This window comes from Dryobates pubescens, chromosome 9 (genome assembly GCF_014839835.1).
Source record: "Dryobates pubescens isolate bDryPub1 chromosome 9, bDryPub1.pri, whole genome shotgun sequence".
NCBI lineage: Eukaryota > Metazoa > Chordata > Aves > Piciformes > Picidae > Dryobates > Dryobates pubescens.
Window position 1 is genome coordinate 31,748,673 of NC_071620.1, and position 16,514 is coordinate 31,765,186.

The 16,514-nt window shown below is 41.6% G+C and overlaps 1 protein-coding gene across 1 annotated transcript in view; it reads right to left on the reverse strand.

Moving 5' to 3' along the window:
• The window catches only part of CDKAL1 (CDK5 regulatory subunit associated protein 1 like 1), a 439,319-nt gene that overhangs the window by 106,683 nt on the left and 316,122 nt on the right, over positions 1-16,514 (reverse strand). The gene's annotated exons all lie outside the window — the stretch shown is intronic.

Below are 16,514 nucleotides of genomic sequence, written 5' to 3' on the forward strand. Positions count from 1 at the left end.
CATCATTTAAAGAACAAACAAGTAGAATGTAAAAAAAACCAACAACTAAACAAAATACAGGATTAATATCTCCAAAAAGTTTAAAATCTTTTCTGCAGAAGTTAATCAGCATAAAATTTTGTGTTGACTATCTCCAAAAAATAAAGCTGAACTTAAAATACCTATTCTTTTTTAGCAAATAATGATGGGGAAACAGGGTAAAGGTATCTGGATGACGGCATTCAGTCCATCATCAGTAAATTTGCATATGACACCAAGCTGGGGGCAGGAGTTGATCTGCTGGAGGGTAAAAGGCTCTGCAGAGAGACCTCGACAGGCTAGACAAATGGGCAGAGTCCAAGGGCATGAGATTTAACACATCCAAGTGCTGGGTTCTGCACATTGGCCACAACAACCCCATGCAGTGCTACAGGCTGGGTCTGAGTGGCTGGAGAGCGGCTAGGCAGAGAGGGACCTGGGGGTACTGATCGATGGTAGGCTGAACATGAGCCTGCAGTGTGCCCAGGCAGCCAGGAGGACCAATGGCATCCTGGCCTGCATCAGGAACAGTATGGCCAGCAGGAACACAGAGGTCATTTTGCCCCTGTACACTGCACTGGTTAGGCTGCACCTCAAGTAGTGTGTCCAGTTCTGGGCCCCTCACTTTAGGAAGGAGGTTGACTTGCTGGAACATGCCTGGAGAAGGGCAACGAAGTTGGTGAGGGGTTTGGAACACAAGCCCTATGAGGAGAGACTGAGGGAGCTGGGGGTGCTTAGCCTGGAGAGGAGGAGGCTGAGAGGAGACCTTATTGCTCTCTACAGCTACCTGAAGGGAGGTTGTGGACAGGTGGAGGTTGGTCTCTTCTCCCAGGCAACCAGCACCACAATAAGAGGACACAGTCTCAAGCTGTGCCAGGGAAGGTTTAGGCTGGAGGTTAGGAAGAAATTCTACACAGAGAGAGTGATTGTCCATTGGAATGGGCTGCCTGAGGAGGTGGTGGAGTCACCACCACTGGAGGTGCTCAGGAGGAGACTTGATAGGGTGCTTGGTTGATTAGGTGGTGATGGATGATCGGGTGGACACGATGATCTTGATGGTCTCTTCCAACCTGGTCTATTCTATTCCACTCCATTCTATTCCATTCCATTCCATTCCATTCCATTCCATTCCATTCCATTCTATTCTATTCTATTCTATTCTATTCTATTCTATTCTATTCTATTCTATTCTATTCTATTCTATTCTATTCCATTCCATTCTATTCCATTTTTACAAATTTAAAATAACTATACCAAAAACTAAACAATGTGGGCTCACACATTTATATTACACTTCCCTAGTGATGCACTTTTCACACTCAAGTGATAATTACCTGCCTTTCAGATGATATTAATACAGCCTAAAATGTGTTTGTTTTTCTTTCAGGCATGGTATTGCTCTATGATGTTTAATGCGAAATGGAATTACAATACCACCAAGCTAATTTTATTAAAGATTACTTAGAAGCAGCTTGAATGGAATATCTTCAGTTTTTCATCTAGAAATGAAAGGGACACAAATTACTCCCCAATCTGAAGGTATCACTGGTTTCCTTTAGACTTCCTTTCCCATTATAAATATATTATTTTCATCCTCAAGGTTCTTCATAATTCCATTTCTAATACCATTACAGATTCAGCTACTTCCATAGAAGGTGTCAGCCTCAATATATTGCCAGCAAGGTTCACTTGCTTTAGTTGTCCTGCTTCTATCATTTAAAATCTCTCCAGCATATGGGCTGCTTTTAGTAACAGGGACACCTATCTGTTTCTTTTCAAATACCCTTCTTTTCCTTCATGATCACAGTTAACAGTAACATTTGTCAAGGCAACCCAGTGAATGTCTTTATTTCAGTTCTTTCCCCTCACCTAACATCCTTTCCCCCATTTATCTTGCACATGCTGCTGATCAGAATTAAAAGTTTTATTTTGCCATGGGAACCTTATTTAATTTAGAGCTTATAATGCATTTCACACACTCCACCATGCTAACAACCAACAGCAACACTGTTTCTCTTTCAAACAAGGGAAAATCACATTACCTGCTTGTATCTAATGGAATACATAATTCAGTATTTAAACTACATTAAGCTTCATGAGCCAAGGTAGAATTTAACTACAAGTTTGATAGACTTCAGGAGAAGAATGAAACAGCTTTGCAAGTATTTTCACAGTTTTCTTCCCCAGTATTACCAAAAGCACGAAGGCTCCATCAGAACAGATGAGCAAAACCCACAAGATTGGAGCTTTTGTTTCTGAAACAGCTCGTCTAACACATTTTGTGTTATGGCATTCTCTAACTTCAGTAGCATGCATTTTCTGAGCAATAACAAAGTTGTGTCTGTCTTTTCTCCCATATTACATCTGTGATCTCAAAGCTATGAAGGCCCTGGGTAGTTCCAAACTCCAAATTTTACAGAACAAAATGGAGTTGGGAGCACCCTATCTAGACTGCAACTGGCCTAACTTTAACCTCCAAAGAGTTACTTGGGCAAAACACCAGAGAGTGATGTAGCAACCACTCCAACCAAGATATATTTAAACCCCTTGCTTGCACAGTCAACCCATAAAGGCTTAAATTTATGTACCTATAACCACAATACAGATATGAGCCAAGCCACTGAAACTGCCACATTATCAAAGTTTACAGATTGCTTTTTGTTCTGCAAAACAATTTGGGGGGAAAAAAAAGTGATCAGAAACCAGTGAACCATTCTCTTTGACCTTGAGTTATTCAATGTATCACCCTCTTACAAATGATCTTTAAAGAAAAATGTTGTGCCCTAGCCAGATTGCTTGATAAAATCATAAATGGTGTTCATCAGGTTCTTGTGATTGTGCCCTGTAAGGTCTGAAAGGGCAGGAGTGACAATACAGGCCTAACAAGTTTTCAACTTTCTATAGCTAGTTCAGTTCTACTGACGTCATTCCTGTCTTTCTGATCACATCTACAATGAAGCATTAGCTAGTCTTTCTGATCTGACCTATCCAAACTACTATGTTTGCCACTGCTTCTACTGTAACTATCAATACATGTGTGTTGCAACATTTAGCTTGGATCAAGAAATTACTTTCTAATAATTTGTGATCCATACACTGAAAGTGTCGCTTAGAGTACACCAAGTGTTATATATTCAGCAGTTTTCCTCAGTCTTCCAAGATGGTGGACATTTTTTCCCAACACCAGTTAACACCAGAACTGCACATTTGTAGTTCAGATTTTATATACTCTTTGGACTTCTGTATACTGAGTAAATCTTTCTAAAAAAATTAGAATAAAGTTGTAAGAGTGTCTGGGGTTTGGTATAAAAAACCCAGGAAAATATATAGAATAGAATAGAATAGACCAGGTTGGAAAAGACATTCAAGATCATCACGTCCAACCTATCAACCAATCCAACCCAACTAATCAACTAAACCATGGCACCAAGCACCCCATCAAGTCTCCTCCTGAACACCTTCAATGATGGTGACTCCACCACCTCCCCAGGCAGCCCATTCCAATGGGCAATCACTCTCTCTGTATAGAACTTCTTCCTGACATCCAGCCTAAATCTCCCCTGGCACAGCCTGAGACTGTGTCCTCTTGTTCTGGTGCTGGCTGCCTGGGAGAAGAGACCAACATCTGCCTGTCTACAATTTTGCACACCTTTACCGACTGCAATAATCTCAAAGATGCTGAAAAACCTTGCAGTGAACCCATCTTGAGGATTAGGGCAACATAAACAGTCACAGTTTAGTCTATTTTATATTTTAAGTAGAGATACTTATTTAGGGAAAAATTCAAAACCAGCATATGATCTTCATAAGATCACCTGTCAACCTATTTGAAGATAATTTCTTGAAGGATCCATTTTCAACTAAGCCACAGACATCACAATTTCTTCCTCCTTACCTCCCATGAAAATTCAGCTAGGTTATAAAGACTCTTCAAACGTACACATCTTACAAATATTAGTGAATTATCTTCCTTCTGGTACAATTCAAGTTCTTTAAATTAGTTTAGGATTAATGTTTGTTATTCCTGTCATCTTTCATAACAAAATCTCCCCCTTAGCAGAGAACAAATTATGCAACATTTATTCTTCAGACACTCAAAAAGACACCCTTAATTTCAGGCCTTCAACACTCATTCATCTTGAGGGTCCTTAAGGAGTTTGTAAATGCTGTCTCACTTCTGGTAGATTTAAATGTCTGGAATTCATACTGAAATGTCATAATCTGTATGAGGGGGGTATTTTCTAAGGATGGCACTGTAACTGATGAGGAAAACTGCTTAGCTCAAAGAGCTCAAAAAGATTTTGCAGAACAAAAGTATCCACCACAAACTTGGCCTGGGGTATCAGCCATATTCCGATTAAGATTGACACTAAATCAGAAATAAAATGATTGGTCATAAGGGACAGAGTAAGCTTGAATATATATTGTTATTGCACCCAGTTGTGCAACAATATAAACCAGAATGAACTGCAATCTACATTCTAGTAATGAAATGCAATTTTTATATATGTTAAGCCCGGGACACATATGGGCCTACATACATACACCCCAGCTACAGGCTGGGGTCAGAGTGGCTGGAGAGCAGTCAGGCTGAGAGGGACCTGGGGGTGCTGGTCGACGGTAGACTGAACATGAGCCTGCAGTGTGCCCAGGCAGCTAAGAGGGCCAATGGCATCCTGGCCTGCATCAGGAACAGTGTGGCCAGCAGGAGCAGGGAGGTCATTCTGCCCCTGTACACTGCACTGGTTAGGCCGCACCTCGAGTACTGTGTCCAGTTCTGGGCCCCTCAGTTTAGGAAGGATGTTGACTTGCTGGAACGAGTCCAGAGGAGAGCAACAAAGTTGGTGAGGGGTTTGGAATATAAGCCCTACGAGGAGAGGCTGAGGGAGCTGGGGTTGCTTAGCCTGGAGAAGAGGAGACTCAGGGGTGACCTTATTACTCTCGACAACTACCTGAAGGGAGGTTGTAGACAGACGGATGTTGGTCTCTTCTCCCAGGCAAGCAGTACCAGAACAAGAGGACACAGTCTCAGGCTGCGCCAGGGGAGGTTCAGGCTGGATGTTAGAAAAAAGTTCTATACAGAAAGAGTGATTGCACATTGGAATGGGCTGCCTGGGGAGGTGGTGGAGTCGCCATCACTGGAGGTTTTTAGGAGAAGACTTGACGGGGTACTTGGTGCTGTGGGTTAGTTGCTTGGGCGGTGTTGGATTGGTTGATGGGTTGGACGCGATGATCTTGAAGGTCTCTTCCAACCTGGTTTATTCTATGTATTCTATGTATTCACCCAGGATTAGCCTGCCTGCAGTGCACTTTTTCCCTTCTCTTAATCTGGTGATATATCAGTGTGCTCTATCGAACTGCAGCAGCATTGAAAGCACTAGGTTTTACAGCATCCCAGGGGGGATAAAAAGAGCAGAGAAGTGCTCCAGAAGGTACAACGTGTACAAACAGTGAGTGATAAACAGTGCCCAAGTACTCGCTGTGTGGGAGACACCACTTGTGTACCCACAACAGACAAATTCACTAGACACATGCAAATGGCCCTCGCTTTACCTTTATCTATTATTCACTCATCTGCTCTGTTTACGGTTTTTCAGCAGTTCCAAGTTCCATGTCAATTTTTAGCCCAGTGACTGGAGAAGTAGCAACAAAGTTGGTGAGGGGTTTGGAGCACAAGCCCCATGAGGAGAGACTGAGGGAGCTGGGGGTGCTTAGCCTGGAGAGGAGGAGGCTCAGAGGAGACCTTATTGCTCTCTACAACTACCTGAAGGAGTTTGTAGACAGGCGGAGGTTGGTCTCTTCTCCCAGACAACCAGCACCAGAACAAGAGGACACAGTCTCAAGCTGTGCCAGGGGAGGTTTAGGCTGGATATTAGGACAAAGTTCTACACAGGGAGAGTGACTGTCCATTGGAATGGGCTGCCCGGGGAGATGGTGGAGTCACCATCATTGTAGGTGCTCAGGAGGAGACTTGATAGGGTGCTTGGTTGCATGGTTTAGTTGATTAGGTGGGTTGGATGATAGGTTGGACGTGATGATTGTGAAGGTCTCTTCCAACTTGGTCTATTCTATTCTATTCTGTTCTATTCTATTCATTGAGAATGGCAGAAGACAAGAGTTCCAAAGCACTCAGTGACCTGACTTCTGATGACCAAAGACAAAAAGGGTCACCAGGAACTCAGCTCAGGATATTTCAATGTCCTTTTCTTCCAAAGCATGTTTTATGGAGCATCATAAATGTTACATGATTTGCAAATGATAGACAAGCTAATCATGAGGATTGGAGAGCTGGAGCACATCTCCTATGAGGACATACTGAGAGAACTGGGGCTGTTCAGTCTGGAGAAGAGAAGGCTCTGAGGAGACCTTTTTGTGGTCTTCCAATATCTGAAGGGAGCCTACAAGAAAGCTGGGGAGGGACTTTTTCAAGTGTCAGGTAATGATAGGACTAGGAGGAATGGAACAAACATAGAAATGGGTACATTCAGATTGGATGTTAGGAAGAACTTTACCATGAGGGTGGTGAGACACTGGAACAGGTTGCCCAGGGAGGTGGTGGAAGCCTCATCCCTGGAGGTTTTTAAGGCCAGGCTGGATGTGGCTGTGAGCAACCTGCTCTAGTGTGAGGTGTCCCTTCTCATGGCAGGGGGGTTGGAACTAGATGATCCTTGAGGTCCCTTCTGTCACACCTTCCAACCCTGACAATTCTATGATTCTAAGCTTAGAGACCTCCATGATACAAAGAAATTAATTAAATCAAATGTACATTAAAATAATTTAAATGCAAACTCTGGGTTTTAAAAAATAAGGAGTCTGTAGTAGTGGTTTTAAAAAAAAATAAACAAATCTGAAACCAGATGCACAGCACTGGCAAATTTTGTTCCTGGAGTCTATAATAACAAGCACGAAATGAATATCCTTAGCCAGAGCCTATTTATGCTAGGCAATAAAGACAGTGAAGTAATAAAGCTTAAACTATTTCAGTAGCATAATTGATATCAGACCTGGATAGGTTCTTAATTTGCTATCTATGTTAAATCATAAATTATTAAATCTAAACCATGTTCTGATTTGAGGGAGTCTGCAATTGCCAAAGCTGGAGGGTTTTTGTTCAAAATGGGTAAGAGTTTTCTGTTCTGCTGCATACATCCAATTTCGGGCATTAAATCATGGGCAATACTACTTTATGCCTAGGACTGCTAGCACCATTTCCAGCTCTGAGCAGGCTGGTTCATAGAACTCTGAATGAAAGGAAGAGGAAACTTTCCAGTATTAAAGAAGTTACCTAACTATAATTCAAGTAAAATTTATAAAAAGACACAGTTAAAACTTCTTCCAGGGTTCTTCCACTTCATTATGAGCTAGTGAAGAGGACAGAAGGGCAAAGAATACATAGATGTAACACCCAGTTGCTTTAGAGTTCCTTTATCTACCAGCCTGTGTGAATGGGTTCTTTAGGCATGTATGGACTTGGATACAGTTGTAACAGAAAACAGGCCAAAGCCAGTAATGTTACCTGCTGAAAATGTAGCATATGGAAATTCCAACAATCAGTAAGCTCTGAAAACTAGTCCTGATGCTGAATCATACATCTGCAGTAACTTCACAAACTCAATACAACAGTCTGTTCAATCTGCACAAGGCCATTACAATCAACAAAAGACAGACTCACACCACATCCAGGAAGACTTCTATAGGCAGATGAAGACTTCAGGATTATATTTACAGGGAACAAAGATCCCTCTGAGGGACTTTCCAAGCATCTACCTTGAAGCCACAGGTTGACCTGTTAAGCACACACCTGGACCTGACCTTCTAGCTGCTGTTCCACCCATAATGACAGGTAAGCATGCAAGTGAATGCCAGGAACTGAATGAATGTGTTGTGCAAACAGTTACCTGCTTTTAACAACAATGGCTTGGTTCTACTAATAATAAGAGCTTCATGAATAAAAGGTGTTTGAAGAATTTTTCTTTCTCTCTCTGCCTCACTTCAATTCCTGTTCAGGAAAGAGGGAATTTACAAAACAATCCTTAAACTTCCTGTAACATTCTAACCTAAAGCCCTAGATCAGAACACATAATTCATAATTACTCATAAAGGAAAAAGATGAACATTTTTTCATCTTCACCTGCCTTACCAAAACAGAGACCACAATGTGCAGGCTTCCAACATACTCCTTGTAGCTGTGTATTCACAGGATCACAGAATGTTAGGGGCTGGAAGGGACCTTGAGAGATCATCTAGTCCAACCTCGCTGCCAGAGCAGGATCACCTATACTAAATCACACAGGAACACATTCAGGTGGGTTTTGAATACCTCCAGAGAGGGAGACTCCACAATTCCCCTGGGCAGCCTGTTCCACTGTTCCATCACCCTCACAGTGAATTTTTTTTCCCCCTCATGTTTCTATGCCTATGCCTCAACTTCCACCCACTGCCCCTTGGTCCTGTCATTGGGTGAGAAGAGCCTGACTCCATCCTCTTGGCACTCTCCCTTTACATGTTTATAAACACTAATGAGGTCACCCCTTAGTCTCTTCTTCTCCAAGATAAAGAGCCCCAGGCCCTCAGTATCTCCTTGTAAAGAAGATGTTCTACTCCCTCAACAATTTTTGTGGATCTGCACTGAACTCTTCCCTGTCCCTCCTGAACTGAGGGGCCCAGAGCACTTTGTAGTGTGATTTAGATGCAAGAGATCCTGATGACATTTTATATAAACTTGAAGAACAATGTCATAGTCTTGGAAGACTTTAACAAACTATGCTTGGGTGGGAAATACAGAAGGATACACTCTTCTGCATTTTTCTAAGCAATTGCAATGGACCTTAAACCATAAAAGCCTACCAAAATGAAGAAAGCTCCGTGACAACACTAAACTCATTTCATTAAATTACATTTCCACTTTTTGTCTTCTAAAATGTTTCTGAGAAAATTATCTAGCTATAAAATAAAACTGTCTTTAAAATTATGTAAAATGCTGGTTAGTAGCTTTGTCTAACCACCCACCCTAATTCCTCCCCCCCCTCGGCCTCTATCCACCTTCCTTTGAATTCATCACACACACCTGCAGTTCTCTCTGCACACCCACCAAATGGTTTAAAGGTACAGCATTAAAGAAGTCAGATGTTTTGACCACCTTTAAAACAGGGGAAAAAAGAAGGATTCAGGCTTTCACAGGTCAGTCAGATATATATTTCCAGAAAAAGGCAGAAAAATAAGCAAAACCACTCATAAGGACTCAAAATAAGATGAAGACCCAACACTGATTTGCCACTAACCAACAGCTGTATCAATCCAAATTAATCCCATCAGAGACTAACTGGATTTGTAGAGAAGGGAAATCATAGCTATCCCGATGCTTTGTAAGGCTTTCTGCAGTACCTCACATGTTGTTCTCATATAAAAAGACATGGAAACATGGTGTAACTGTAACTACTACTGAGCAAGTACAACACTTGCTGGAAAATGTTAACTTGGAATACTTCAATCATTCAATGACAAACATGAAGGATTATGCATTGATTTTTTCCTTCATGGTCTGCCTCGCCCTCCAGCCTTCACATTTTTAACTCTCTAGTCTCAAACTTGCCATAAAAATCTTCACTCAGGTCTTTATTCTGGCAGAGCAGCAAGCAGTAAATGAAGGTGTACTGCTGAAAAAACAAAGTACAGTAGAGTGTCAGCAGTCAAACTCAGACTTCAATCAGTCTTGGCTTTTCTTACATGTAAAGTACATCCTGCATGTTATACCATGAATTATTACATGTGTTGGAGGGCACGGCAGGGGCCAAGCATTATTAACACACCAGAAGCAGTTATCATAGCTGCATATAGTTCCTGGGGCATTTAATGCCATTTAGTCAAAGCACTTAACAAGAGAGCTCAAAGGTAGTGATGGCAGACCAGAGTAGCAGTGCTGTTGAAAAAGTGGCATTGCTCTTTTTCCTATTTGTTTTCCCTTTTCTTTCCTTTTCTCCCGCTTCCTGACCTCCTCAGCTCTCTTCTTTAACATTAGCAGAATGTCCCTACGTATTCCTATTGTATGATCTTTGGATTTGCTACCATTAAGCGAAGACAAGATGTATTACTGATTCTGATACATCTGTATTAGAAACAAGACAGATGATCTATTCCTTTCTAGGCATTTAAATCACATTAACTTATCAAACACCATCTAAATTTACACACTTCTACTTGAAAGTGCTTAAAAGTGCAATTGGTTCTCTCGCATAGCACAGAATACATGAAACTCTACAAAGTTATTTCTAACTCCATCCCAGACAGCAGGCAAATTCTTCCCCTGCCATAGCTCCAACTCTGGCTTCTGTAGGCGCATGTGTCACATCACTACCCATTAAAGCCTGAAGCACATGCTCAAAGGCAGGAGCAGCCCTCAACTGTCATCTCTCCTTACTGTCTGCTCACCGGGGAGCCTACCGGTCTTTTCTTTGATGGTACAACCGCAAGGTTCAGCCTTGCCCTCTTTTCTTTTAGAGTTCTGAACAGAGCAAAAAGTGTCCTCTGCACAAGCAATGCTATTCCAGCTGCTCTCCTGCGGCTTGGGCTGTCTGGTGACAGATTTTTATTTTCATTTTCTAGCAATGAACATTCAACAGTAAACAAGCCCAGAGTATAGATCGATTAGGTTATAGATTCCATAGGAGTTTTGCCTGAACACAATGTTTGAGGGTAGATGGATGACAGAGCAGTAAACCACCTGCAGTATGGTTGGATGGATATGGTACGTTCCTGCAGCGAAGAAACAGAACCTGTGTCTGACCATTCTGCACATTGGCCACAACAACCCCATGCAGAGCTACAGGCTGGGGTCAGAGTGGCTGGAGAGCAGTCAGGGTGAGAGGGACCTGGGGGTGCTGGTTGACAGTAGACTGAACATGAGCCTGCAGTGTGCCCAGGCAGCTAAGAAGGCCAATCGCATCCTGGCCTGCATCAGGAACAGTGTGGCCAGCAGGAGCAGGGAGGTCATTCTGCCCCTGTACACTGCACTGGTTAGGCCGCACCTCGAATACTGTGTCCAGTTCTGGGCCCCTCAGTTTAGGAAGGAGGTTGACTTGCTGGAACGAGTCCAGAGAAGAGCAACAAAGTTGGTGAGGGGTTTGGAACACAAACCCTCTGAGGAGAGACTGAGGGAGCTGGGGTTGCTTAGCCTGGAGAAGAGGAGACTCAGGGGTGACCTTATTACTCTCTACAACTACCTGCTGGGAGGTTGTAGACAGACGGATGTTGGTCTCTTCTCCCAGGCGGCCAGTACCAGAACAAGAGGACACAGTCTCAGGCTGCGCCAGGGGAGGTTCAGGCTAGATGTTAGGAAAAAGTTCTATACAGAAAGAGTGATTGCCCATTGGAATGGGCTGCCTGGGGAGGTGGTGGAGTCGCCATCACTGGAGGTTTTCAGGAGAAGACTTGATGGGGTGCTTGGTGCCGTGGGTTAGTTGTTTGGGTGGTGTTGGATTGGTTGATGGGTTGGACGCGATGATCTTGAAGGTCTCTTCTAACCTGGTTTATTCTATGTACATTCTATGTAAAAGCAACTGCTAGCCTAGAGCAAATACTGCTCTAGGTTGCTGAAAATTGAGCTTTGTGAGACAGGGTAGACACTTTTAGATACAAGATAAGGTCTCACATGTTTGTCCACCGTGGACATGGCATGCTTACCATACCCTTCATGTACTGGAAGGCTTTAATAACTCCCAGCTATACACCTAAGAGAAAATATCCTGTACCTGTACATTTCTGAAGCAAATTATTGTTGAGCTCAAATAGTAGTTCAGTTGTGAAATTTGTAACTTGGTTATTCACTTTGGTATAGTGTGCATGGTGCTTAATACAATTAATACAAAGTGAAAAGCTTAAGGAGAGACTCTTTGGAGGAGTTAAAGGAAAGGTTCAGTAGTGGACAGATATAAAATTTTCTAGCTGGGAGCAAGGTAATTATTTGATGATACACAGAGAAAAGGAAAGAGTTTGTAAGAGAAAGTGAAGATATGATCTTTTATCTAGCTACCCCAATTAAAAAAAAACCCAACAAACTCTAACCATACCACTAACTGGAAGTGGAATTGCTAACACTATTGACAAAATATAAGGGCTGGAATCCACACTGCAGTTGAGGGGAGTATAGTCACAGAGCTGCTGCCACGTTACTGCTCTCAAAACAGTTGCCACCTTCTATTCTCAGCAGTGATGAACCGAACTGTACCTTACTACAATCCTTATTTTCAAAGTGGCTATTTCCTCTTGTTTCCATGGGATGGAAATAAAGCTGATCCTAAAGTGATGATGTCCCCTAATGCTTTCAAGAAATTGTGATGCACCAAGTCTCAAATAATGGAGACAGAGATCTCTCAAGTTCCCAGGTGAGGAATAGCTACCTTGAAAATATAAACTTAATCGAAATTAAAATTATCAGGAACACAAAGATCCTGAATTTTAGAGAAAAACAGTTGTTTTAACACGTGGAATTAAAGTATTCTGATCCTTTGCAATACAGCTAAAGATAAACTCCCTACCAGACCTGTCTAAATCACATGCTCTTACACTGCTTATTAAAATGGTTTAGTTGATTAGATAGGGTAGGGTGCTAGGTTGTACTTGATGATCTAGAAGGGCTTTTCCAACCTGGTTAATTCTGTAAAACAGAATAGACTAGAATCTGTACTTTCAGTTATGCAAGTTTCAGCATGATAAATTATAAGATTGACTACAATAGGGGAATTGAGAAATTCAGATTATTGTCATTCCTATTAATATCAGCAACAACAATAACAATGCTAAACACTAAGAAACCTAAAATAGCATTTCATAGCTAACACACTTTGGAGTGAGAACTTTCTACAGACAGCCCATTGAAGATAACAAGCATAAAATTGGTGGATAAAATTGGGGTGAAAGTCAAGAAGAACAGATTTTTTGGGGAAGCATTTAAGTTCTGAACAACATCTTGAATTGTTTTTCATGTAGATGACTCAGTATCATTGCAATTGCTTCTTGACAGGAAAAAAAAAAGAGTCATGTCCAGTTTTACTTCACTGTGGTCTAACTTTTCTCTACACTGGAGACAGCATTTCTGGTAAGCATAATCTAATTGATGGTTATGAAATGATGAGACCATTTACACAGATGTCTGATTCTCCATGGACATTTTTTTCTCCCGGAGAAACGAGAAAGGCCTGCAGCCTTAACTGTCTTTTATGAATTTATGGTGGCAGAACTGTCCATCTGGATTAGTGTCATCTGCCCTTTTAGAAAAATATCAGTGCCTATAAGGCTTTCAAAGATAAATTATCTATGTAAAGGGAAGATTCCATGTTGACATAGTGCTATTTTCTTTCTATTAAGATAAACTCAAATGAGGGTTTACTCCAAAAAGGCAATTATATTTACAGCTTCCATCAAAACTATCCATTAAAAACGTGAATGCAGTAAATATTACTACACTTCATAGACCACAGTCTAGTCCTAAAATTCAGCAGGCCTTACAAAAAAGGGCTAACCTAAAAGGAACTGACAGGCCAAATACAGCTATTGCAGCTGTGGTACTTTGGCAGAATCACTGAAGCTGTCTCAAACTACAGTTAGAGAACTGGACCTCACTGAAGTGGAGCAGTTTGCAAACAGCAATCTGTCCATTGCAGCACTGCAAAGCTGAGGTAACACAGCAAATACAGTCCTTACTAAAAAAGAACAAGTATAAAAATTGTCAAATAAATTTCTCACTGATTCAGCATCTATAGTTTAAAAATATAGCCAAAATTCTCTTCATAGAAGGAAACCCTACCAACAGATCCAGTGCAGAGTTATAAACATCCTGCAAAAGCACTAGCTCACAAGCTCAGCTTGGTACTACAGTATACCACATGTACACTCAGATGCTTGCATGTAATGATTGTATGTCACATTATGTGCTGCTTCTTTTGCTATGCAAATGCAATAAAATAAAGTAAGATGACACGAATAGCATTTTATTAATGGATGAAGGGGTAAAGATGCATAACATGGATAGTGACATGCCAATTCCTTCCCCAGCCAGAGAAACACATGCAAGTTACTCTAGGTAAGGAATAAGAAATAAAATGCCTGTCTGTTCATGGTAATGCAGGAAAGACCATCCTCTACTGTCTAGAAGCAAGGTGAGTACAAAACATAAGAGAGACTAGAAGAGACTAGAACAGCCTTTCCTTACTCTGACTAGTTACTTTCCATTTCCACAAAGAGATAAAAGACTAAAGGATCTCATAATAGGATTTTAGAAGGACTACAGAGAAAAAAAAAAGAGAGAGAGAGAAACAAAATCTATTAATTATAGATTTTCATCAGCACTGGATTAGTGGGCCACATGTTCTTTGAAGGTTCTAATTCACTGAAAGCAGTAAGTATGAGTGCTACAAGTAAGAAGAATGTAAAACTGGGTTAAAATGACATCACCATTTTCCAAGTAATACTCCTAACCACAGAACAGCTAATGTTCTTTTAATAATTTAGCTCATCACATATTGTCTTCCCATGGCACTCAGTTAAACAGAAGAGGGTAAATTAACTGAAGCTATTTGCACCTCCTGTGAAAATGGTGTGCTTAAACATTTGTGGATGAAAGAACACAAAACAGAAACATGATTTCTAAGTTTCCTAGCTTCCAAAAATTATGGTTCTACAATTTTTTAATTTACAAAGGTTTGCAAAAAGCATTTGAAACCAATACAAATATTTCAACAATGTGAGCTGGTCACACTAAGCAGGCTATTTCAACAGCAGCTACTTAAATCTGGAAACTCATGTCCCATCATGAGATAGCCTACAAGAGATGAGCAGTCATTGCTCAAGATGTACTTCTCTAAACAATGAACTGAAGAAGCCAAATATTATTCCATTTTATGTCTTCAGCAGTTGACACATTCTCTGTGTGTCACGGGTTATACTGCCTGTTTTGCTCCAACACAGAGGTGAGGAAAAGTAATACACAAAAGAAAGAAAGAAAGAAAGAAAGAAACAAAAAACCCAACCCAAATCCAGGCCAAGATAAAGAGTTGAGATTAAAAAAGTTTAACATAATGAGACAATACAACACAATTAGCTTAGCCTACTGCAGAAAAAGCATAGCAAAATGCAGAAAGCAGTAGAAGCAGCCAGTGAACAAAACCCCAAACCAGCGAGCTACCTCCACATCCCTCCCCACGGAAGAAACACCCAAAGCCAGAACCTGAAAGCAGCAACCAGAACAGGAAGCCTCTCATGTTACAATCTGAACTCAAAGCCCTATAATACTTTGCTCCAGGCAGCGCTTTCATTTTGAAGCTGGCACGAGGCAGGATAGTTTTGAACAACAGCGGCAGATTTCAATTCAACCAATGACACTATGAAATTTGTGGTACATAATGAGAGTAAGTAGAAAGGCTTTGTTTAGATTTCTGGTCATAGATCCATAGAGTTGTTTTGGTTGGAAGGCATCCTGGTTTGGAGCAGGACAGATTGCTCTATTGCTCCAAAAGGGGCAAAAGAATAACACTCACACAAATGGATTGAATAGTCATGGAAAGTTTACATGGAAAAGCAATTAACATACTACAAAAACTACAAAGCACAGTGGTGAGCATAGCAAAGCATAGCAATGTTCCTTTACACCAGACTAAAAGCCCAATGCTTTCCTTCTCCCCATGTGGGGTTCACCCAAAACCCCAGGGCTCTTTCTTCCCCCTGCGCCTTGCTAGGCTGGTTTCAAGCAGGCTAGGCCTGAACTGCATCCTCCCTCCTCCCTCCCACCTCTTTATCCTGGCATTAGCCGTGAACAGGCCAAGACTGCATGGGGGGGAAAGTTACCCAGGCCAAAGAGGACTGGGATACTCCTCCATCAATACCAGATAAGAGAGAGTCTCTCTCCCATGGGAGCAGAGAAGGAAGAAAGACAATAACTTTGCAGGCAAATTTATAAGGGTGCAGGATTTATGGGTAGAAATACAGTATTTCCTGTGTCCACCCACTGGGCTGGACACTGTAGACACTGGAGGCCTCAACACTGTGGTTTCTTTTTTGGAGGCATCCAGCCTAAATGGCCATAGAAGGGATCTTAGACATCATCTAGTTTCAACTTCTCTGCCATGGGCAGGGATACTTCCGCTAGGCTAGCCTGCTCAAGGCCCCATCCATCTCAGCTTGAAGCCTTCACAACGCCTCCGCCATCTGTATGCCCACTTCGAATACTGGAAAGCAGCTACAAGGTCTCCCCAAAGCTTCCCTTCTTCTGGCTGAACAATCCCAACTCTCTCAGTCTGTCTTCATAGGAGAGGTACTCTAGCCCCCTGATAAACTTCACGGCCCTTCTATATAAGTGAAGTGAAACAAGTGCTCATATGTAGTTTTGACCTCGTGCTAGTGTACCAGGAATACATAAACTGAAAGAAACTTTGGTTTTGTTTTTAATGGATTTACATTGCTGGCTGACTTTCATACTTACACTGAAAGGATGCAGACACATAATT